This window comes from Cupressus sempervirens, chromosome 1 (assembly GCF_028749045.1).
Source record: "Cupressus sempervirens isolate cs-2001-9-10 chromosome 1, ASM2874904v1, whole genome shotgun sequence".
In the NCBI taxonomy this organism is placed as follows: Eukaryota; Viridiplantae; Streptophyta; class Pinopsida; order Cupressales; family Cupressaceae; genus Cupressus; species Cupressus sempervirens.
In genome coordinates this window covers 607,235,111-607,260,071 of record NC_143118.1, presented here as the reverse complement: position 1 = coordinate 607,260,071, position 24,961 = coordinate 607,235,111, and the positions used below count along the sequence as shown (strand labels likewise).

Below are 24,961 nucleotides of genomic sequence, written 5' to 3'. Positions count from 1 at the left end.
ATTTGACATATCCATCCACCCTGACAGTGGCGTTGAATCAATGAGGGGGGCACGGGAGAGGCTCATGGCAACCACCTCTCCCATTGTTGCCATGATAGGCACACAAAAATTTTTGCTAGAGTGCCAAGCACCCACCTCATGGCTAGAGACAAGGGCTCACCATTAGATCAACTTTGAAATAACTGAACAGATGCGCTGTAGAATGGCAACCACTGCCAAGTCTCTTCCGTAGTTGCGTTGGTCGAGTGATCGAAGAAGGTGATCTAAGAGAGGGTCCAAGCGTAGTCATTCATTGGGGGATTCGTGCTGATGGCATAAATTTATGCAATACCCAAGCAACACCAGACGAAGGTGCTAGACGAGGGCTCCCATTTTAGATCGAGTTTTAAAATCACCAAGTAGATGCAGTGAGGGCTGGCAACTGCTGCCAAAATTTTAACCAAAATTGTGCCAGATGAGTGACAAGAAAACATGATCTAAAGGAGAGTCTAGGAATAGCACCCTCGAGGGTGGGCTTCATGCCCCTCTGATTGATTCAACGTCGACGTCCATCATTTCAAAATCTGACATATCCATCCGCCCTGACAGCAGCATTGAATCAATGTGGGGGGCACGGGAGAGGCTCGCGGCAACCACCTCTCCCATTTTAGCCAGGATAGGCATGCAAACAATTTTGCTAGAGCACCAAGCACCCACCTCATTGCTAGAGACAAGGGCTCACCATTAGATCAACTTTGAAATTGCTGAACAGACACGCTGTAGAATGGCAACTGCTGCCAAGTCTCTTCTGTAGTTGCGTCAGTCGAGTGATCGAAGATGGTGATCTAAGAGAGGGTCCAAGCGTAGGCATTCATTGGGGGATTCACGCCGATGGCATAATTTTATGCAATACCCGAGCAACACTGGACAGAGGTGCTAGATGAGGGCTCCCATTTTAGATCGAGTTTTAAAATCACCAACTAGACGTGGTGAGGGATGGCAACCGCTGCCAAACCCTTTTCTAAAATTGCGCCAGCTGAGTGACAAGAAAACATGATCTAAAGGAGAGTCAAGGAATAGCACATCCAGGGTGGGCTTCATGCCCCTCTAACTGATTCAACGTCGGCTTCCACCATTTCAAAATCTGACATATCCATCCACCTTGACATCGGCGTTGAATCAATGAGAGGGGCACGAGAGAGGCTCACGGAAACCACCTCTCCTATATAAGATATTAGTGCGAGGCTCGCTCTGCATTAGAAATTAGCGAACACACCGACATCCACCTTAAAAATCCAAATCCTTTAAAATTCCTACCAAACAGCCATTCACGACCCAATTTTTTATGAGGTTGGCAGAGGAGCAAAAGATTGTCATCGGTTAGGAGATGTAAGTTCATGGAGCCAAGGGACTGAAATGGTCATCGAGCTCATCCGATCAACTGGATGAATTTCACCTTGAAGGGGCCCAATCTAAAAGTTTCGAAGCTCATCTCCTAGAACTCTCGAGAACAAGGCCCATCTTACATGCAAATTCTGCTACTGTGCAAACATAGGTTGAAATTATAGAGAAATTGTGAGGCCGTCACAATGGCCTGAGGCCAATGGCTCCGACTAATTCAATTTTCTCTTGCAATCACCATGCCGCCATTCACAAAGAGATCTCCCCATTCACTTGTGATGCGATGCACAATCCAAGTGCTAGATGTGAGCTCGCCCTTGAAATAAAGACCACTTTCCAAGACATCCCCCGATGACACATTGGAATGTCAACCGCTGTCAAACCATTCCCAATGTTGTGCCGATCGAGTTGGCACAGAGGCGAACTTACGGAGCTCCCGCATAGCAATCAGGATGTGCTTTCGTGCCTATCTCTCACAAAAACCAATGTTAGTTGTGGACAAATTTGGAATCCAAGGGCTCGCATCCATCGATATCGTCAGCACTGGGTCTATATATTCAAAGGCCACAGAGAGGTTCCGATAAGAGAAGCTCCCCTTCTCGCTCGCACAAACATCCCCAATTCTAGACACAAGCTCCTGCCCTTAGCATCACTCTCTAGATCACCGCAATGACACATTGGAATGACAACCACTATCGAACAACTCCCGAAATTGTGGCAATGGAGTGAGAAAGAAGAGCAACTTTGGGGAGCCGCGCATAGCAAATGGGCTGTGTTGTTGCTTCATTTTGCTCTTATATAGATCCGATGTCATTGATTTCATTTGGAATCTGAGGTTGCATTCATCCTTGCTCAAACAAGCAATGGCTCTTCTAATCGAATGGCCATGGGGAGCTTCCGATAACAAAGGCTTCCTTGTCACTCATGATGCGCAGGCCAACTGCTAGACAATGGCTCACCCTTCAGATCGCTGCCCAGGCAACCACCACAACGGCACCATTGGAACGACAACCGCTGTCGAACCATTTTGAAAATTTTGTGCCAAAGAAGTTGTTGCATAGAGAACGACTCTAGAGAGAGAGCCCTCACATAGAAAAATCAGGATGGCTTCATGGCCCTCCCAATAGAAACGATGCTGGTGCCAATATTCCAAAAATCTGAATAACGTGTCTTTTGCGAACACCAGCACTAATTTCTATTGGGGAGGGTCACCGAGAGCTTTTGTTATCAAAGCTTCCATTATAGCCGTGATAGGCACACAAAAAATTACTTGAGCCCCAAGCACCCACCTCATGGATAGACAAGGGATCCCCATTAGATCAACTTCAAAATCGCTGAACAGACACGCTGTGGAATAGCAACCGCTGCCAAGCCTCTTCCGTAATTGCGTCGGTTGAGTGATCGAAGAAGGTGATCTAAGAGAGAGTCCAAGGCTAGGGATTCATTGGGGAATTCACGCCAATAGCAAAAAATTATGCAATACCCGAGGAACACCGGACGAAGGTGCTAGACAAGGGCTCTCATTTTAGATCAGGTTTTAAAATCACCAAGTAGACGCGGTGAGGGCTGGCAACCGTTGCCAAACCTTTTTCCAAAATTGCACCAGCTGAGTGACAATAAAACATGATCTAAAGGAGAGTCGAGGAATAGCACCCTCGAGGGTGGGCTTCATGCCCCTCTAATTGATTCAACGTCAGTGTCCACCGTTTCAAAATCTGACATATCCATCTGCCCTGACATCGGTGTTGAATCAATGAGGGGGGCACGGGAGAGGCTCACAAAAACCACCTCTCCCATTGTAGCCACGATAGGCATGCAAAATTTTTTGCTAGAGTGCCAAGCACCCACCTCATGGCAAGAGACAAGGGTTTGCCATTAGATCAACTTTGAAATCGCTGAACAGATGCGCTGTAGAATGGCAACCGCTGCCAAGTCTCTTCTGTAATTATGTTGGTCGAGTGATCAAAGAAGGTGATCTAAGAGATGGTCCAAGCGTAGGCTTTCGTTGGGGGATTCGTACCGATGGCATAAATTTATGCAATACCCGAGCAACACTGGACGGAGGTGCTAGACGAGGGCTCCCATTTTAGATCGAGTTTTAAAATCACCAAGTAGACGAGGTGAGGGCTGGCAACTACTACCAAACCTTTTTCTGAAATTGCGCCAGCTGAGTGACAAGAAAAGATGACCTAAAGGAGAGTCGAGGAATAGCACATCCAGGGTGGGCTTCATGCCCCTCTAATTGATTCAACATCGGCGTCCACCGTTTCAAAATCTGACATATCCATCCGCCTTGACACTGGCGTTGAATCAATGAGAGGGGCATGGGAGAGGCTCGCGGAAACCACCTCTCCTATATAAGTTATTAGTGCGAGGCTCGCTCTGCATTAGAAATTAGTGAACAGACCGACAACTACCTCAAAAATCCAAATCCTTTAAAATTCCTACCAAACAGCCATTTCATGACCCAATTTTTTATGAGGTCAGTAGAGGAGCAAAAGATTGTCATCGGTTAGGAGATGTCAGTTCATGGAGCCAAGGGACTGAAATGGTCATCGAGCTCATCCGATCAACTAGATGAATTTCACCTTGAAGGGGCCCAATCCAAAAAGTTTTGGAGGTCATCTCCTAGAACTCTCGAGAACAAGGCCCATCTTACATGCAAACTCTGCTACTACGCAAACATAGGTTGCAATTAAAGAGAAATTGCGAGGCTATCACAATGGCCCGAGGTCAATGCTCTGACTAAGTCAATTTTCTCTTGCAATCACCATTTTTCTGTTCACAGAGAGATCTCCCCATTCACTTGTGATGTGACACATAATCCAAGTGCTAGACACAAGCTCACCCTTCAAAGGCCACTTTCCAAGGCATCCCCTAATGACACATTGGAACGACAACTGCTGTCGAACCATTTCCCAATTTTGTGACGATTGAGTTGGCATAGAGGCGCTAGACGAGGGCTCCCATTTTAGATCGAGTTTTAAAATCACCAAGAAGATGCGGTGAGGGCTTGCAACTGCTGCCAAACCTTTTTCCGAAATTGTGCCACCTGAGTGACTAGAAAACATGATCCAAAGGAGAGTCCAGGAATAGCACCCTCGAGGGTGGGCTTCATGCCCCTCTAATTGATTCAACGTCGACGTCCACCATTTCAAAATCTAACATATCCATCTACCATGACAACGGCATTGAATCAATGAGGGGGGCACAGGAGAGGCTCATGGCAACCACCTCCCCCATTGTAGCCGTGATAGGCACGCAAAAAATTTTGCTAGAGCGCCAAGCACCCACCTCATAGCTATAGACAAGGGTTTGCCATTAGATCAACTTTGAAATTGAAGAACAGACGCGGTGTAGAATGGCAACTGCTGCCAAGTCTCTTCCATAATTGTGTCAGTCGAGTGATCGAAGAAGGTGATCTAAGGGAGGGTCCAAGTGTAGGAATTCGCTGGGGGGATTCACGCTGATGGCATAAATTTATGCAATACCCGAGCAACACCGAACGAAGGTGCTAGACGAGGGCCCCCATTTTAGATCAAGTTTTAAAATCACCAAGTAGACGCGGTGAGGGCTGGCAAGCGCTGCCAAACCTTTCTTCAAAATTGCGCGAGCTGAGTGACAAGAAAACATGATCTAAAGGAGAGTCTAGGAATAGCACCCTCGAGGGTGGGCTTCATGCCCCTCTAATTTATTCAATGTCGGCGTCCACTGTTTCAAAATTTGACATATCCATCCGCCCTGACAGCGGCGTTGAATCAATGAGGGGGGCACGGGAGAGGCTCGCGACAACCACCTCTCCCATTGTAGCCACGATAGGCACGCAAAAATTTTTTCTAGACCGCCAAGCACCCACCTCATGGCTATAGAAAAGGGCTTGCCATTAGATCAACTTCGAAATCGCAAAACAGACATGGTGTAGAATGGCAACCGCTACCAAGTCTCTTCCATAATTGTGTCGGTCGAGTGATCAAAGAAGGCGATCTAAGAGAGGGTCCAAGTGTAGGCATTCGTTGGGGGATTCGTGCCGATGGCATAAATTTATGCAATGCCTGAGCAACACCGGACGGAGGTGCTAGATGAGGGCTCCCATTTTAGATCGAGTTTCAAAATCAGCAAGTAGACGCGGTGAGGGCTGGCAACCGCTGCCAAACCTTTTTCCAAAATTGCGCCAGCTGAGTGACAAGAAAACATGATCTAAAGGAGAGTCCAGGTATAGAACCCATGAGGGTGGGCTTCATGCCCCTCTAATTGATTCAACGTCGACGTCTACCATTTCAAAATTTGACATATCCATCCGCCCTGACAGTGTTGTTGAATCAATGAGCTGGGCACGACAGAGGCTCGCGGCAACCACCTCTCCCATTGTAGCCGTGATAGCCTCACAAAAATTTTTGCTAGAGTGCCAAGCACCCACCTCATGGCTATAGACAAGGGCTCGCCATTAGATCAACTTCAAAATCATAGAACAGACGTGGTGTAGAATGGCAACCGCTGCCAAGTCTCTTCCATAATTGCGTCGATTGAGTTATCAAAGAAGGTGATCTAAGAGAGGGTCCAGGCATAGGCATTCGTTAGGGGATTCACGCAGATGGCATAAATTTATGCAATACCCGAGCAACACCAGATGGAGGTGCTAGACGAGGGCTCCCATTTTAGATCAAGTTTCAAAATCACCAAGTAAACGCGGTGAGGGCTGGCAACCGCTACCAAACCTTTTTCTGAAATTGCGCCAGCTTAGTGACAAGAAAACATGATCTAAAGGAGAGTCTAGGAATTAGCACCCTTGAGGGTGGGCTTCATTCCCCTCTAATTGATTCAACATCGGCGTCCACCGTTTCAAAATCTGACATATCCATCCGCCCTGACGGCGGCATTGAATCAATGAGGGGGGCACGGGAGAGGCTCACGGCAACCACCTCTCCCATTGTAGCCATGATAGGCTCGCAAAAAATTTTGCTAGACCGCCAAGCACCCACCTCATGCCTAGAGACAAGGGCTTACCATTAGATCAACTTCGAAATCGCAGAACAGACGCGGTGTAGAATGGCAGCCGCTGCCAAGTCTCTTCCGTAATTGCGTCGGTCGAGTGATCAAAGAAGGCGATCTAAGAGAGGGTCCAAGCGTAGGCATACATTGGGGGATTCACACTGATGGCATAAATTTATGCAATACCCAAGCAACACAGGACAGAGGTGCTAGACGAGGGCTCCCATTTTAGATCGAGTTTCAAAATCACCAAGTAGACGCGGTGAGGTCTGGCAACCGCTGCCAAACCTTTTTCTGAAATTGTGCCAGCTGAGTGACAAGAAAACATGATCTAAAGGAGAGTCCAGGAATAGCACCCTCGAGGGTGGGCTTCATGCCCCTCTAATTGATTCAATGCCGGCATCCATCGTTTCAAAATCTGACATATCCATCCGCCCTAACAGTGGCATTGAATCAATGAGGGGGGCACAGGAGAGGCTTGCGACAACCACCTCTCCCATTGTAGCCGTGATGGGCATGAAAAATTTTTTTCTAGAGCGCCAAAGCACCCACCTCATGGCTATAGACAAGGGCTCACCATTAGATCAACTTCGAAATCGCAAAATAGACGCAGTGTAGAATGGCAACTGCTGCCAAGTCTCTTTCGTAATTGCGTCGGTCGAGTGATCAAAGAAGGTGATCTAAGAGAGGGTCCAAGCGTAGGCATTCATTGGGGTAATCGTGCCGATGGCATAAATTTATGCAATACCCGAGCAACACCAGATGGAGGTGCTAGATGAGGGCTCCCATTTTAGATCGAGTTTCAAAATCACCAAGAAGACGCGGTGAGGGCTGGCAACCGTTGCCAAAGCTTTTTCTTAAATTGCACCAGCTGAGTGACAAGAAAACATGATATAAAGGAGATTCTAGGAATAGCACCCTCGAAGGAGGGCTTCATGCCCTTCTAATTGATTCAATGTTGCCATCCACCATTTCAAAATCTGACATATCCATCTGCCCTGACAGTGGCGTTGAATCAATGAGCTAGGCACGGGAGAGGCTCGCGGCAACCACCTCTCCCATTGTAGCCGCGATAGGCTTGCAAAAATTTTTGCTAGAGTTCCAAGCACCCACCTCATGGCTATAGACAAGGGCTCGCCATTAGATCAACTTCAAAATCATAGAACAGACGTGGTGTAGAATGGCAACCGCTGCCAAGTCTCTTCCATAATTGCGTCGGTTGAGTGATCGAAGAAGGTGATCTAAGAGAGGGTCCAAGCGTAGGCATTTGTTAGGGGATTCACGTAGATGGCATAAATTTATGCAATACCCAAGCAACACCAGATGGAGGTGCTAGACGAGGGCTCCCATTTTAGATCGAGTTTTAAAATCACCAAGTAGACGTGGTGAGGGCTGGCAACCGCTGCCAAACCTTTTTCCAAAATTATAGCAGCTGAGTGACAAGAAAAAATGATCTAAAGGAGAGTCCAGGTATAGTTCCCATGAGAGTGAGCTTCATGCCCCTCTAATTGATTCAACGTTGGTGTCCACCATTTCAAAATCTGACATATTCATCTGCCCTGACAGCGGTGTTGAATCAATGAGGGGGGCACGGGAGAGGCTCACAGCAACCACCTCTCCCATTGTAGCCACGATAGGCATGCAAAAATTTTTTGCTAGAGTGCCAAGCACCCACCTCATGGCTAGAGACAAGGGCTCGCCATTAGATCAACTTCGAAATCGCAGAACGGACATGGTGTAGAATGGAAACCACTACCAAGTCTCTTCCATAATTGCGTCAGTCGAGTGATCGAAGAAGGTGATCTAAGAGAGGGCCCAAGCGTGTAGGCATTTGTTGGGGGATTCGCGTCGATGGCAAAAATTTGTGCAATACCTGAGCAACACCAGACAGAGGTGCTAGATGAGGGCTCCCATTTTAGATCGAGTTTTAAAATCACCAAGTAGACGCGGTGAGGGCTGGTAACTGCTGCCAAACCTTTTTCAAAAATTGCGCCAGCTGAGTGACAAGAAAACATGATCTAAAGCAGAGTCTAGGAATAGCACCCTTGAGGGTGGGCTTCATGCCCCTCTAATTGATTCAACGTCGGCGTCCACCGTTTCAAAATTTAACATTTCCATCCACCTTGACAGCGGATCCAAGTGTAGGCATTCGTTGGGGGATTCGCGCCGATGGCATAAATTTATGCAATACCCGAGCAACATTGGATGGAGGTGCTAGATGAGGGCTCCCATTTTAGATCAAGTTTTGAAATCACCAAGTAGACGCATTGAGGGCTGGCAACCGCTACCAAACCTTTTTCCAAAATTGTGCCAGCTGAGTGACAAGAAAACATGATCTAAAGGAGAGTCGAGGAATAGCACCCTTGAGGGTGGGCTTCATGCCCCTCCAATTGATTCAACGTCGGCGTCCATCATTTCAAAATCCGACATTTCCATCCACCTTGACACCGCCGTTGAATCAATGAGAGGGGCACGGGAGAGGTTCGCGGCAACAACCTCTCCTATATAAGCAATTAGTGCGAGGCTCGCTCTACATTAGAAATTAGCGAACACACCGACATCCACCATAAAAATCCAAATCATTGAAAATTCTAACGAAACAGCCATTTCATGACCCAATTTTTTATGAGGTCGGCAGAGGAGCAAAAGATTGTCATCGGTTAGGAGATGTGAGTTCATGGAGCCAAGGGACTGAAATGGTCATCGAGCTCATCTGATCAACTGGATGAATTTCACCTTGAAGGGGCCCAATCCAAAAGTTCTAGAGGTCATCTCCTAGAACTCTCGAGAACAAGGCCCATCTTACATGCAAACTCTTCTACTACACAAACATAGGTTGCAGTTAAAGAGAAATTGCGAGGCCGTCACAATGGCCTGAGGCCAATGGCTCCGACTAAGTCAATTTTCTCTTGCAATCACCATGTCACTATTCATAGAGAGATCTCCCCAATTACTTGTGATGCGACGCACAATCCAAGTGCTAGACGCGAGCTCGCCCTTGAAAGAAAGACAATTTTCCAAGACATCCCCTGATGACACATTGGAATGTCAACCACTGTTGAACCATTCCTAATGTTGTGCCGATCGAGTTGGCACAGAGGCAACCTTAGGGAGCTCCTGCATAGCAATTGGGATGTGCTTTTGTGCCCATCTCTCACAAAAACCAATGTTAGCTATGGACAAATTTGGAATCCAAGGGCTCACATCCATCGATATCGTCGGCACTGGGTCTATATATTCAAAGGCCACAGAGAGGTTCCGATAAGAGAAGCTCCCCTGCTCGCTCGCACAAACATCCCAAATTCTAGACACAAGCTCTGACCCTTAGCATCACTCTCCAGATCACTACAATGACACATTGGAACAACAACCGCTGTCGAACAACTCTCAAAATTGTGGCAATGGAGTGAGAAAGAAGAGCAACTTTGGGGAGCCGTGCATAGCAAATGGGCTGCTGCTGCTTCATTCTGCTCTTATATAGATCCGATGTCGTTTATTTCATTTGGAATCCGAGGCTGCATTCATCCTTGCTTAAACAAGCAATGGCTCTTCTAATCGAATGGCCACGGGGAGCTTCTGATAACAAAGGCTCCCTTGTCACTCGTGATGCGCAGGCCAACTGCTAGATGATGGCTTGCCCTTCAGATCACTGCCCAGGAAACCACCACAACGACACCATTGGAACGACAACCGTTGTCAAACCATTCTAAAAATTTTGTGCCAAAGAAGTTGTTGCATAGAGAACAACTTTGGGGAGAGATCCCTCGCATAGCAAAATCGGGATGGCTTCATGGCCCTCCCAATAGAAATGATGCTGGTGCCAATATTCCAAAAATTTGAATAAGGTTTCTTTCACGAACAGCAGCACTGATTTCTATTGGGGAGGGTTGCCGAGAGCTTTTGTTAACAAAGCTCCCATTGTAGCTGCGATAGGCACACAAAAAATTGTTAGAGCCCCAAGCACCCACCTCATGGCTAGACAAGGGCCCGCCATTAGATCAACTTCAAAATCACTGAACAGACGCGCTGTGGAATGGCAACCACTGCCAAGCCTCTTCCGTAATTACGTCGGTCGAGTGATCGAAGAAGGTGATCGAAGAGAGAGTCCAAGGCTAGGGATTCATTGGGGGATTCGCGCCGATAGCAAAAGATTATGCAATACTCGAGCAACACCGGACGGAGGTACTAGATGAGGGCTCCCATTTTAGATCAGGTTTTAAAATCACCAAGTAGACATGGTGAGGGCTGGCAACTGCTGCCAAACCTTTTTTCGAAATTGCGCTAGCTGAGTGACAATAAAACATGATCTAAAGGAGAGTCAAGGAATAGCACCCTCGAGGGTGGGCTTCATGCCCCTCTAATTGATTCAACGTTGATGTCCACCATTTCAAAATCTGACATATCCATCTGCCCTGACAGCGGCGTTGAATCAATGTGGGGGGCAAGGGAGAGGCACGTGGCAACCACCTCTTCCGTTCTAACCGTGATAGGCACGCAAAAAATTTTGCTAGAGTGCCAAGCACCCACCTCATGGCTAGAGACAAGGGCTCGCCATTAGATCAAATTCGAAATTGCTGAACAGACGCGCTATGGAATGGCAACCACTACCAAGTCTCTTCCGTAATTGCTTCGCTCGAGTGATCGAAGAAGGTGATCTAAGAGAGGGTCCAAGTGTAGGCATTCGTTGGGGGATTCGCGCCGATGGCATAAATTTATGCAATACCCAAGCAACACCAGATGGAGGTGCTAGATGAGGGCTCCCATTTTAGATCGAGTTTTAAAATCACCATGTAGACGTGGTGAGGGCCGGCAACCACTGCCAAACCTTTTTCTGAAATTGTGCCAGCTGAGTGACAAGAAAACATGATCTAAAGGAGAGTCGAGGAATAGCACATCCAGGGTGGGCTTCATGCCCCTCTAATTGATTCAACATCGGTGTCCACCGTTTCAAAATCTGACATATCCATTCACCTTGACACCGGCATTGAATCAATGAGAGGGGCACAGGAGAGGCTCGCGGTAACCACCTCTCCTATATAAGCTATTAGTGCGAGGCTTTCTCTGCAATAGAAATTAGCGAACACATCGAAAACTGCCTTAAAAATCCAAATCCTTTAAAATTCCTACCAAACAGCCATTCACGACCCAATTTTTTATGAGGTCGGCAGAGGAGCAAAAGATTGTCATCGGTTAGGAGATGTGAGTTCATGGAGCCAAGGGACTGAAATGGTCATCGAGCTCATCCGATCAACTGGATGAATTTCACCTTGAAGGGGCGCAATCCAAAAAGTTCTGGAGAAATTGCAATTAAAGAGAAATTGCGAGGCCGTCACAATGGCCCAAGGCCAATGCTCCGACTAAGTCAATTTTCTCTTGCAGTCACCATGCCGCCGTTCACAGAGAGATCTCCCCATTCACTTGTGACGAGACCCACAATCCAAGTGCTAGACACGAGCTCACCCTTGAAAGAAAGACCACTTTCCAAGACATCCCCCATTCACTTGTGATGCGGCGCACAACCCAAGTGCTAGAAGTGAGCTCGCCCTTGAAAGAAAGACCACTTTCCAAGACATCCGCCGATGACACATTGGAATGACAACCGCTGTCGAACCATTCCCAATGTTGTGCCGATCAAGTTGGAACAGAGGCGACCTTAGGGAGCTCCCGCGTATCAATCGGGATGTGCTTTCATACCCATCTCTCAGAATAACCAATCTTAGCTATGAACAAATTTTGCCGCAATGACACCATTGGAATGATGACCACTGTCGAAAAACTCTTGAATTTGTGCCGATGGAGTGAGAAAGAATAGCAACTTTGGGGAGCTGCGCATCGCAAATGGGCTGCTGCTTCATTCTGCTCTTATATATAGATCCGATGTCATTGATTTCGTTTGGAATTTGAGGCTGCATTCATCCTTGCTCACACAAGCAATGGCTCTTCTCATTGAATGGCCACGGGGAGCTTCCGATCACAAAGGCTCCCTTGTCACTCGTGACGCGCAGCCCAACTACTTTTTGAAATTGCGCCAGCTGAGTGACAAGAAAACATGATCTAAAGGAGAGTCGAGGAATAGCACCTCGAGGGTGGGCTTCATGCTCCTCCAATTGATTCAATGTTGGCATCCACCATTTCAAAATCCGACATTTCCATCCACCTTGACACCACCGTTGAATCAATGAGAGGGGCACGGGAGAGGTTCGGGGCAACAACCTCTCCTATATAAGCTATTAGTGCGAGGCTCGCTCTACATTAGAAATTAGCGAACACATCGACATCCGCCATAAAAATCCAAATCGTTGAAAATTCTGACCAAATAGCCATCCATGACCCAATTTATTATGAGGTCGTCTAAGGAGCAAAAGATTGTCATCGGTTAGGAGATGTGAATTCATGGAGCCAAGGGACTGAAATGCTCATCGAGCTCATCCGATCAACTAGATGAATTTCACCTTGAAGGGGCCCAATCCAAAAGTTTCGGAGGTCATCTCCTGGAACTCTCAAGAGCAAGGACCATCTTACTTGCAAACTCTGCTACTGCACAAACATAGGTTGCAATTAAAGAGAAATTGCCAGGCCATCACAGTGGCCCAAGGCCAATGCTCTGACTAAGTCAATTTTCTCTTGCAATCACCATGCCGCTGTTCACAGAGAGATCTCCCCATTCACTTGCGACGTGACGCACAATCCAAGTGATAGACGTGAGCTCGCCCTTGAAAGGCCACTTTCCAAGACATCCCCCAATGACACATTTTAACGACAACCGCTGTCGAACCATTCCCAATGTTGTGTTGATCGAGTTGGCACAAAGGCGACCTTAGGGAGCTCCCGCGTAGCAATCGGGATGTGCTTTTGTACCCATCTCTCACAAAAACCAATCTTAGCTGTGAACAAATTTAGAATCCAAGGCTCATATCCATCGATATAGTCGGCACTAGGTCTATATATTCAAAGGCCACGAAGAGGTTCCGATAAGAGAAGCTCACCTGCTCGCTCGCACAAACATCCCAAATGCTTGACACAAGCTCCCGCCATTAGCATTGCTCTCCAGATCACCGCAATGACACATTGGAATGACAACCGCTATCGAACAACTCTGAAATTTGTGCCAATGGAGTGAGAAAGACGAGCAACTTTGGGGAGCTGCGCATAGCAAACGGGTTGCTGCTTCATTTCTCTCTTATATATAGATCCAATGTCATTGATTTCATTTGGAATCTGAGGCTGCATTTTTCCTTTCTCACACAAGCAATGGCTCTTCTCATCGAATGGTCACGGGGAGCTTCTGATTACAAAGGCTCCCTTGTCACCCGTGATGCGCAGCCCAACTGCTAGACGATGGCTCACCCTTCAGATCGCTACCTAGGCAACCACAACAATGGCACCATTGGAATGACAACCACTGTCAAACCATTCCAAAAAAATTTTGCCAAAGGAGTTGTTGCAAAGAGAATGACTCTGGGGAGAGAGCCCTCACATAGAGAAATTGGGATGGCTTCACGGCAGCTGGATGGGATTTGAATTCATGGAGCCAAGGGAGTGAAATGGTCATCGAGCTCATCCGATCAACTGGATGAATTTCACCTTGAAGGGGCCCAATCCAAAAGTTCCGGAGGTCATCTCCTAGAACTGTCAATAACAAAAGCCAATCTTACATGCAAACTCTGCTTCTGCGCAAACATAGGTTGCAATTATAGAGAAATTGCAAGGCCGTCACAATGGCCCGAGGCCAATGGTCCGACTACTAAGTCAATTTTCTCTTGCAATCACCATGCCGCCGTTCACAAAGAGATCTCCCCATTCACTTATGACAACGCACAATCTAAGTGCTAGACGCGATCTCGCCCTTGAAAGGCCATGTTCCAAGACATCCCGATGACACATTGGAATGACAACCGCTGTCGAACCATTCCCAATGTTGTACCAATCGAGTTGGCATAGAGGCGATCTTAGGGAGCTCCCACGTATCGATCTGGAAGTGCTTTCGTACCCATCTCTCACAAAAACCAATGTTAGCTGAACAATTTTAGAATCCAAGGCTCATATCCATCGATATCGTCAGCACTGGGTCTATATTCAAAGGCCACAGAGAGGTTCCAATAAGAGAAGCTCCCCTACTCGCTTGCACAAACATCCCCAAATGCTAGACGCAAGCTCCCACCCTTAGCATCGCTCTCCAGATCACCGCAATGACACATTGGAATGACAACCGCTGTCGAACAACTCCCGAATTTGTGCCGATGGAGTGAGAAAGAAGAGCCAGATCGGGTCGACAAAAATGGCTAAGCCAGATTGGGTCGGCCAGCATGGCTTGGCCACCATTTTTCGCTGAGAGCTTTCGATATTAAAGCTCCCATGTAGCCATGATAAGTACACCATGACAAATTGCTAGAGCACCGAGCACCCATAGAAAATTGCCATTATACCAAGCAATGCCGGAGTGCTAGACAAGGGCTCACGTTTAGAACAAGTATTAAAATCACCAAAAAGATACGCCATGGATCGGCAACCACTACCTCACCTTTTCCAAAATTGAGTTATCGAAAAACATGATCTAAAGGAGAGTCGAGGACTTTATGAACGGACCTAAAGAGTTGATGTGGTGAGAGTGCTTGGTGGGGTGACTTGATGAACATAGTTAAAGAGTCGACTTGGTGAGAGTAGTTGGTCGGGTGACTTGATGAACACACTTGAAGAATCAACTTGGTTAGAGTACTTGGTGGGGTGACTTGATGAACAGACTTAAAGATTCTACTTGGTGGGCCGACCTGGCAGGGTGACTTGATGAACGAACTTAGAGAGTCGACTTGGTGAGAGTACTTGGTGACTTGGTGGACCGACCTAGCTGGGTGACTTGATGAACAAACTTAAAGAGTCAACTTGGTGAGAGTACTCGGTGGGCTGACCTGGTCACGTGACTTGATGAAAAAACTTAAAGAGTTAACTTGGTGGGTCGAACTAGTGGGGTGACTTGGTGACAGTACTTGGTGGGCTGACCTGGCAAGGTGATTTGATGAACGAACTTATAGAGTTGACTTTGTGAGAGTACTTGGAGGGTAGAACTGGCTGGGTGACTTGATGAACAAACTTAAAGAGTCGACCTGGTGAGAGAACTTGGTGGGCCGAGCTAGCAGGGTGAATTGATGAAGAAACCTAAAGAGTCAACATTGTGAGAGTACTTGGTGGGCTGACCTGGCGGGGTGAGTTGATGACCGAACTTAAAGGGTCGACTTGCTGAGAGTACTTGGTGGGCCGACCTCATAGAGGGACTTGATGAACAAACTTAAAGAGTTGACTTGGTGAGAGTACTCGATGGGGTGACCTGATGACCAAACCTAAAGAGTCGACCTGGTGAGAGTACTTGGTGGGCCGACCTGGCAGGGTGACTTGGTGATAAAACTTAAAGAGTCAACTTGGTGAGAGTAGTTAGTGGGCTGACTTGGCAGGGTGACTTGATGAACGAACTTAAAGAGTCAAACTAGTGGGCCAACTTGGCAGAGTGACTTCATGAACAAACTTAAAGAGTCCACTTGGTGGGCCGACCTGGCGAGGTGACTTGATGAACGAACTTAAAGAGTCAACTTGGTGAGAGTAATTTGTGGGCTGACCTAGTGGGGTGACTTGATGAATGAACTTAAAGAGTCGACTTGGTGGGGTGACTTGATGAACGCACTTGAAGGGTCAACTTGGTGGGGTGACTCTATGAACTGACCTAAAGAGTTGACTTGGTGAGAGTACTTGGTGGGGTGACTTGATGAAAGGACTTAAAGAGTCGACTTGGTGAGAGTACTTGGTGGGGCGACTTGATGAACGCACTTGAAGAATCGACTTGGTTAGAGTACTTGGTGGGATGAATTGATGAATGGACTCAAAGAGTCAACTTGGTGAGAGTACCTGGTGGCTTGAATTGATGAGTAGACTTAAAGAGTCAACTTGGTGAGAGTACTTGGCAGGGTGAACTGATGAACGAACTTAAAGAGTCGGCTTGGTGGGAGTACTTGGTGGGCCGACCTGGTGGGGTGACTTTATGGACGGACTTAAAGAGTTGACTTGGTTAGAGTACTTGTTCTGGTGACTTGATGAACGGACTTGAAGAGTCGACTTGGTGGGGTGACTTGATGAAAGGACTTAAAAGGTCGACTTGGTGAGAGTACTTGGCGGGGCAATTTGATGAACGAACCTAAAGGGTTGACTTGGCGGGGTGACTTGATGAACGGACCTAAAGAGTTGACTTGGTGAGAGTACATGGCGGGGTGAACTGATGAATAGACTTAAATAGTCAACTTGGTGGGAGTACTTGGTGGGCTAACTTGATGAACAGACTTATAGAGTCGACTTGGTGAGAGTAGTTGTTCTGGTGACTTGATGAACAGACTTAAAGAGTTGGCTTGGTGGGGTGACTTGATCAAAGGACTTAAAGAGAGCACTTGGTGGGGTGACTTGATGAACAAACTTAAAGGGTCGACTTTGCGGGGTGACTTGATGAACAGACCTAAAGAGTTGACTTGGTGAGAGTACTCGGTGGGGTGACCTGATGAACAGACTTAGAGAGTCAACTTAGTGAGAGTACTTTGTGGGCCTACCTGGTTGGGTGACTTCGTGAACTGACTTAAAGAGTTGACTTGGTGGGAGTACTTGGTGGGGTGACTTGATGAATGAACTTCAAGGGTCAACTTGGCGAGGTGACTTGATGAACGGTCCTAAAGAGTTGACTTGGTGAGAGTACTTGGTGTGGTGACTTGATGAAAAGACTTAAAGAGTCGAATTGGTGAGAGTACTTGGTGGGGTGACTTGATGAACGCACTTGAAGGGTCGACTTGGTGGGGTGACTTTATGAATAGAACTAAAGAGTTGACATGGTGAGAGTGCTTGGTGGGGTGACTTGATGAACATAGTTAAAGAGTCGACTTGGTGAGAGTAGTTGGTCGGGTGACTTGATGAACGCACTTGAAGAATCGACTTGGTTAGAGTACTTGGTGGGGTGACTTGATGAACGAACTTAAAGATTCGACTTGGTGGGCTGACCTGGTGGGGTGACTTGATGAATGAACTTAGAGAGTCGACTTGGTGAGAGAACTGTGTGACTTGGTGGGCCGACCTGGCCGGGTGACTTGATGAACAAACTTAAAGAGTCAACTTGGTGAGAGTACTCGGTGGGCTGACCTAGTCATGTGACTTGATGAATGAACTTAAAGAGTCGACTTGGTGGGCCGACTTGACCAGGTGACTTGATGAATGAACTTAAAGAGTTGACTTGGTGGGTTGAACTAGCAGGGTGACTTGGTGAGAGTACTTGGTGGGCTGACCTGGCAGGGTGACTTGATGAACGAACTTAGAGAGTCGACTTTGTGAGAGTACTTGGTGGGTCAAACTGGCGGGGTGACTTGATGAACGAACTTAAAGAGTTGACCTGGTGAGAGAACTTGATGGGCCGAGCTAGCAGGGTTAATTGATGAACGAACCTAAAGAGTTGACTTTGTGTGAGTACTTGGTGGGCCGACCTGGCGGGGTGAGTTGATGACCGAACTTAAAGGGTCGACTTGGTGAGAGTACTTGGTGGGCCGACCTGGCGGAGCGACTTGATGAACGAACTTAAAGAGTCAACTTGGTGAGAGTACTCAGTGGGGTGACCTGATGAACAAAATGAAAGAGTCAACCTGGTGAGAGTACTTGGTGGGCCGACCTGGCGGGGTGACTTGGTGAGCAAACTTAAAGAGTCGACTTGGTGGGCTGACCTAGCGGGGTGACTTGATGAACGAACTTAAAGAGTCAACCTGGTGGGCCGACTTGGCAGAGTGACTTCATGAACGAACTTAAAGAGTCCACTTGGTGGGCCGACCTGGCGGGGTGACTTGATGAACGAACTTAAAGAGTCGACTTGGTGAGAGTAATTTGTGGGCTGACCTGGCAGGGTGACTTGATGAATGAACTTAAAGAGTCAACTTGGTGGGGTGACTTGATGAACGCACTTGAAGGGTCGACTTGGTTGGGTGACTTGATGAACGCACTTGAAGAATCGACTTGGTTAGAGTACTTGGTGGGGCGACTTGATGAATAGACTCCAAGAGTTGACTTGGTGAGAGTACCTGGTGCCTCGACTTGATGAGCAGACTTAAAGAGTCAACTTGGTGAGAGTACTTGGCGGGGTGAACTGATGAACGAACTTAAAGAGTTGGCTTGGTGGGAGTACTTGGCGGGCCGACCTAGTGGGGTGACTTTATGGACCGACTTAAAGAGTCGACTTGGTTAGAGTACTTGTTCTAGTGACTTGATGAATGGACTTGAAGAGTCGACTTGGTGAGGTGACTTGATGAAAGGACTTCAAGGGTCAACTTGGTGAGAGTACTTGGCGGGGCGACTTGATGAACGGACTTAAAGGGTCGACTTGGGAGGGTGACTTGATGAACGGACCTAAAGAGTTGACTTGGTGAGAGTACTTGGCGGGGTGAACTGATGAATGGACTTAAAGAGTCGACTTGGTGGGAGTACTTGGTGGGCCAACTTGATGAACAGACTTATAGAGTCGACTTGGTGAGAGTAGTTGTTCTGGTGACTTGATGAACGGACTTAAAGAGTTAGCTTGGTGGGGTGACTTGATGAAAGGACTTAAAGAGTCGACTTGGTGGGGTGATTTGATGAACGAACTTAAAGGGTCGACTTTGCGGGGTGACTTGATGAATGGACCTAAAGAGTTGACTTGGTGAGAGTACTCGGTGGGGTGACCTGATGAACAGACTTAGAGAGTTGACTTGGTGAGAGTACTTGGTGGGCCAACCTGGTTGGGTGACTTTGTGAACTGACTTAAAGAGTCGACTTGGTGGGAGTACTTGGTGGGGTGACTTGATGAATGGACTTCAAGGGTCGACTTGGCAAGGTGACTTGATGAACAGTCCTAAAGAGTTGACTTGGTGAGAGTACTTGGTGTGGTGACTTGATGAAAAGACTTAAAGAGTCGAATTGGTGAGAGTACTTGGTGGGGTGACTTGATGAATGCACTTGAAGGGTCGACTTGGTGGGGTGACTTTATGAATGCACCTAAAGAGTTGACGTGGTGAGAGTGCTTGGTGGGGTGACTTGATGAACATAGTTAAAGAGTTGACTTGGTGAGAGTACTTGGTCGGGTGACTTGATGAATGCACTTGAAGAATCAACTTGGTTAGAGTACTTGGTGGGGTTACTTGATGAACGGACTTAAAGATTAAACTTGGTGGGTCGACTTGGCGGGGTGACTTGATGAACGAACTTAGAGAGTCGACTTGGTGAGAGTACTTGGTGACTTGGTGGGCCGACCTGGCCGGGTGACTTGATGAACAAACTTAAAGAGTCAACTTGGTGAGAGTACTCGGTGGGCTAACCTGGTCACTTGACTTGATGAGCAAACTTAAAGAGCCGACTTGGTGGGCCGACTTGGTTAGGTGACTTCATGAACGAACTTAAAGAGTCAACTTGGTGGTTCAAACTAGCGAGGTGACTTGGTGAGAGTACTTGGTGGGTAGACCTCGCAGGATGACTTGATAAACGAACTTAGAGAGTTGACTTCGTGAGACTACTTGGTGGGTCGAACTGGCAAGGTGACTTGATGAACGAACTTAAAGAGTCAACCTGGTGAGAGAACTTGGTGGGCCGAGTTGGCAGGGTGAATTGATGAACGAACCTAAAGAGTAAACTTTGTGAGAGTACTTGGTGGGCCGACTTGGCGGAGCGACTTGATGAACGAACTTAAAGAGTCAACTTGGTGAGAGTACTCGGTGGGGTGACCTGATGAACAAACCTAAAGATTCGACCTAGTGAGAGTACTTGGTGGGCCGACCTGGCGGGGTGACTTGGTGAGCAAACTTAAAGAGTCAACTTGGTGAGAGTAGTTGGTGGGCTGACCTGGCAAGGTGTCTTGCTGAACGAACTTAGAGAGTCAACCTGGTGGGATGACTTGGCAGAGTGACTTCATGAATGAACTTAAAGAGTCCACTTGGTAGGCCGACCTGGCAGGGTGACTTGATGAACAAACTTAAAGAGTCGACTTGGTGAGATTGATTTGTGGGCTGACCTAGCGGGTTGACTTGATGAATGAACTTAAAGAGTCAACTTGGTGGGGTGATTTGATGAATGCACTTGAAGGGTCAACATGGTGGGGTGACTCTATGAATAGACCTAAAGAGTTGAATTGGTGAGAGTACTTGGTGGGGTGACTTGATGAAAGGACTTAAAGAGTTGACTTGGTGAGAGTACTTGGTGGCTCAACTTTATGAGCAGACTTAAAGAGTCAACTTGGTGAGAGTGGGCCTAACCGGGTGATGTGGTGAGTGGGCCTAATGGGGTGAGTTGGTGGGGTCACTTGGCGAGTGGTATTAGAGAGCCAATATGGTGAGGCAACTCAGCGAGTTGGTTCATTGAGATGACATGGTGAGCTGACTTGGCGAGTTGACCTAGCGAGCAAACTTAAAGAGTCAACTTGGCAACGTACTCGAGTCGACTTGGTGAGGTGACCTGGCGAGCGGGCTCAAAGAGTCAACATGGTGAGGTGACTCATTGAGTCAACATTATGAGGCAACTCATGGTGAGGATCTATCCTTGAGGTGACTTGGTGGGCCTACTTGATTAGTCAACTTGGTGAGCCAACCTGACGAGCTAACACGGTGAGCGGGCTTAAAGAGGTGATGACTTGGTGGGGTAACTTGACAAGTCAACTTATCGAGGCGAGATGGTGAGTCGACTTAGTGAGCTAACTTGGTGAGCGCACTTAAAGAGTCAACTTCGTGAGGTGACTCGGTGAGTTAGCCCACTGATGCGACTTGGGCGGGCCGACCTGGTGAACGAACTTAAAGAGGCAACTTGGGCTGGCTGACCTGGTGAGCAAACCTAAAGAGTTGACTTGGCAATGTACTTGAACAACTGACTTGGTGAGCTGACATGGTGAGTGGGTGTAGAGAAGCAACTCGGTGGGGCAACTTGGCGAGCACACCTCCTAGGGCAAGGTGGTAAAATGACTAGGTGATTCGACTTGGTGAGCTGACTTAGGGAGCTGACTTGGTGAGCGAACTTAAGGGGTTGACTTGGTGAGGCAACTTGAATAGTCGACTCGGTGAGCTGACTTGGGGAGCCGACATGGTGAGCGGTCTTAAAGAAGGGGCGACCTGGTGGGGCAACTTGGTGAGGCAAGATGGTAAGTCATCTTGGTGAGCCGGCTTGACGAGCTGTGAGTAGACTTAAAGAGTCAATTCTTGATTTGGCAAAGACCACATGGTTAGATGACTTGGTGAGCTGACCTGGCTAGCAAAATTGGAAAGCAAACTTATAGAATCGACTTGTTGTCCCAGCTAGGATCGCACACCTGGGTCGACCCAACTTGGGTCACCTGACTAGCTCAACCCATCTCCGTCGCCCCAGCTTCAGGCGACCTGACTAGGTCGCCAAAGTGGGTCGACGAGGGGAAAAAAAAAAAAAAACAAAAAAAATCATGGGAGGCCCTGTACTGTGAAAAGCGCTAAATTTTGGGCATTACAAAAAAAAAAAAAACAAGTTACCCACTTTTGGATCACGCACAAGTTTCAGTTCACGTATTGCTGAGCCGACTCGACGCGTTATGCCTAGCTAGCTAGATTCGAGGTAGGGTAGCCGAAACAATCCGATTTGAGAATTTTCTTTATAAAAAGAGATCATGATAGGCCTCGTAAGGAAAAAAAGAATGAAATTTTGGGAGTTCAAAAAAAAATGTTACCCAATTTTGGATCGCGCACAAGGCTCGGGTAACGTAGCATCGAGGTGCCCTGGGTGACATGATTCGAGCGAAAAGTCGACGGTGGCATGAGTCATGCAAAAACATTGGAGGCCATTAAGGCTCAAGGCGCTTCGAGTCAAGGTTGTCGAGGCAGGTCGGGTTGAAAACTTTGGGCGTTAACCAAAAAGAAAAAGTTAACCGCTTTTGGATCACGTACACGGCTCAGGGCACTTAGAATCAAGTCGAGCATGGTGACATGAGTCATGCGAAAAATTTGGAGACGACTCGAGTCGGGGCATCCGACTCTATTCGAGTTCAAAACTTTGGGACTTGACAAAAAAAAGAAAAAAGAAAAAGTTACCTGGTTTTGGATCACGTAAGTGACTCGAGCCACTTAGAATCAAGGCGAGTGCAATTACATGAGTCGATCGAAAAAAAAAATGGAGGTGGTTAAGGCTTGAGGCAATTTGAGTCAGGGTAGCTGAGTCGATTTGAAAACTTTGGCCGTTAGCCAAAAAAAGAGTTAATCGCTTTTGCATCACGTACATGACTTGGGGCGCATAGAATCAAGTCAAGCACGGTGACATGAGTGGTTCGAAAAAATTGCTGGCGATTAAGGCTCGAGGCAATTTGAGTTGGGGTTGCTGACACGATTCGGGTTGAAATCTTTGGGTGTTAACCAAAGAAGGAAGAAGTTAACCACTTTTGGATCACTTACATGACTCGGGGTACCAAGTCAAGCACGGTGACATGAGTCCTATGAAAAAATTGGAGGCAGTTAAGGCTCAAGGCGATACGAGTCGGGGTTGCCGACACAATTTGGGTTGAAAACTTTGGACGTTAACCCAAAAAAAGAGTTGACCGCCTTTGGATCATGCACATGACTCGGCGCACTTAGAATCATGTCGAGCATGGTGACATGAGTCGTGCAAAAAAATTGGAGGCAGTTAAGGCTCGACGCGATTGGAGTCAGGGTTCGGGTAGTTGGGGCGATTCGTGTCAAAGTTGCCGACACGGTTCGAGTTGAAAACTTTGGGCATTAACACCCCAAAAAAAAAGTTGACCTCTTTTGGACCACATACATGACTCGGGGCACTTAGAATCAAGTCAAGCACAGTGACATGGGTTGTACGAAAAATTTGGAGGCGATTCGAGTTGGGGTAGCCAACTCGATTTGAGTTCAAAACTTTGGGCATTAACCAAAAAAATAAGTTGACTGATTTTGGATCACGTACATGAGTCGTCTGCCCTCGCGAAAATTACAAAACCCAGGGACCCGCCTGGAATTTGCAGTCGGAAGATTTTTCTGCCCTCACGAAAATTTACAAACCCCACTCGCTTGAAATTTGGACTTGGAAGATTTTTTTGCCCTCGCAGAATTTACAAACCCCACCCGCTTGAAATTTGGCACTTGGAAATTACAAAACCCCGCCTACCCAAAATTTGGACTTGGAAGATTTTTCTGCCCTCACAGAAATTGCAAACCTAACCCACATGGAAATTGCACTTGGAAAACTTTTTCGCACTTGTGGAAATCACAAAACCCCACCCGCAGGGAATTCAGTACTCGGGAGATATTTCCGCCCTTCCGAAAATTGCAAACCCCACCAGCTCAGAATTTGGGACTCGGGAGATTTTTTTCCCCCTCGTGGAAATTTTACAAAACCCCACTCGCCCAAAATTTGGCACTCAGGAGATTTTTCTTCCCTGGCAGAAATTTCTACAAAACCCCTCCCTCCTGCCCAAAATTTGGCGCTCGGGAGATTTTTCTGCCCTGTCGGAAATTGCAAACCCCACCCACCGGGAATTTGGCACTTGGGAGATTTTTTTACCCTCGCAGAAATTTTCACAAAACCCCACCCGCCCGGAATGTGGCACTTGGCAGATTTTTCCGCCCCGACAGAAATTACAAAAACCCCACCTGCCGGGAATTTGGCACTTGGGAGATTTCTCCGCCCTTGCAAAAATTTTCACAAAACCCCACCCACTCAAAATTTGGCACCTGGGAGAGTTTTCCTGCCCTCGCAAAAAATTGCAAACCCCACCTGCCTGAAATTTGGCACTTGGAAGATTTTTCCCGCACTTGCACAAATTGCAAACCCCACCCGCCGAGAATTTGGCACCTGAGAGATTGTTACGAGCTCGCAAGAAAAAAACCTTGCAAACCCCACCCCCACCTAGAATTTGGCACTTGGGAGATTTTCTCGCCCTCGCACAAATTACAAACCCCACCCACCACAAAGTTGAAAAAGGTTTTACGAATCGATACGACAGAGGGCTAAATCTCAGTGGATCGTGGCAGCAAGGCCACTCTGCCACTTACAATACCCCGTCACTTATTTAAGTCATCTGCAAAAGATTCTTCTTGTCGATCACTTGAAATTAATATCCAAGGTTGCTCCAATGGGCTAGTGCGCTGATCAGAGATGGCCAATGACACGGGCCCTTGGGAGTGCAAGAGCACCCCTACTGCGGGTCACGATGCAGCCAGAGAGAGATATGCGCCGCATCTAGCGTGGATTCTGACTTAGAGGTGTTCAGTCATAATCTGACACACGGTAGCTTTGTTCCACTAGCTTTTCAACCAAGCGCAATGACCAAATGTGTGAATCAACAGTTCCTCTTGTACTAAGTTGAATTACTCTCGCGGCGCAGATCATCAGTAGTGTAAAACTAACCTATCTCATGACGGTCTAAACCCAGCTCACATTCCCTATTGGTGGGTGAATGATCCAACACTTGGTGAATTCTACTTCACAATGATAGGAAGAGCCGATATCGAAGGATAAAAAAGCAACGTCGCTATGAATGCTTGGCTGCCACAAGCTAGTTATCCCTGTGGTAACTTTTCTGACACCTCTAGCTTCAAATTTTGAA

At 47.3% G+C, this 24,961-nt stretch overlaps 1 pseudogene; it reads right to left on the bottom strand.

Annotated features, from left to right (window-relative positions):
* Nucleotides 1-24,341: 24,341 nt before the first annotated feature.
* Nucleotides 24,342-24,961, bottom strand: part of LOC149578988 (25S ribosomal RNA) — a 3,071-nt pseudogene continuing 2,451 nt past the window's right edge.